The following is a 793-nucleotide window of genomic DNA, read 5'->3' as shown; positions in this document are numbered from 1 at the left end:
CACCTCTCAACTAGACTCAGCTGCTGGAGGCCTCATCCAGCCTGGCCTTGAACACCTCCAGGGAGGGGACATCCACAACCTCCCTGGGCAGCCTGTTTCAGAATCTCCCCACCTTCATGCTGAAGAAATTCTTCCTCAGCTCCAGGTATTGGAAGACAGCTCTAAGGTCTCCCCAGAGTCTTCTATTCTCCAGGTTGAACAACCCCAGCTCCCCCTCAGCCTGTCCTCATTAGCAGAGATGCTCCAACCCTTCAGCAGTGCTCCCTCACTACAACTCTGCTTGATGAAACCCTCAGCTAGAACGACCCTTCTGCAAAGCACATTAGCAAGAAACACCAAGAGAGCACAACGTGCAAACACAAAGCCTTGGACTAAAACAGCTTCATCACCTCCTGCTCGAGACATCTGCAATATTTCAGAGCAGATGAGGGGAAAAAAAAAAAAGAAAAAGAAAGAAGAAAGCTTCAATGGAGTTGCCCAGTTTGAAGAACAGCTGCATGAAACAGACCAGTGGCCAGCCACAGCAATTCCCAGTCTGTGGGCAAACACATCTGGTCTGAGTTACATCACGTCAGTGGAGAGCAAATCAGGCCTATCACACAAGAGGGAATTATTTATCTTGGGGTACAATCACTCCTTTCTTGTGGAGCTCAGCTGCTTTACATGCAAAAAAACAACCCACCAAAAAACCAAACCAAAAACCCCACTGAAAATATGTTCTGAAGTGCTAAGTTTGCTCTCTAGACAGAGGGGCAGTCAGCACATCCTCCCAGCTCTTTGCATTTCTATGGCT

Source organism: Indicator indicator, chromosome 37 (assembly GCF_027791375.1).
Source record: "Indicator indicator isolate 239-I01 chromosome 37, UM_Iind_1.1, whole genome shotgun sequence".
Classification (NCBI taxonomy): Eukaryota; Metazoa; Chordata; class Aves; order Piciformes; family Indicatoridae; genus Indicator; species Indicator indicator.
Note: the sequence above shows the minus strand (reverse complement) of the source record.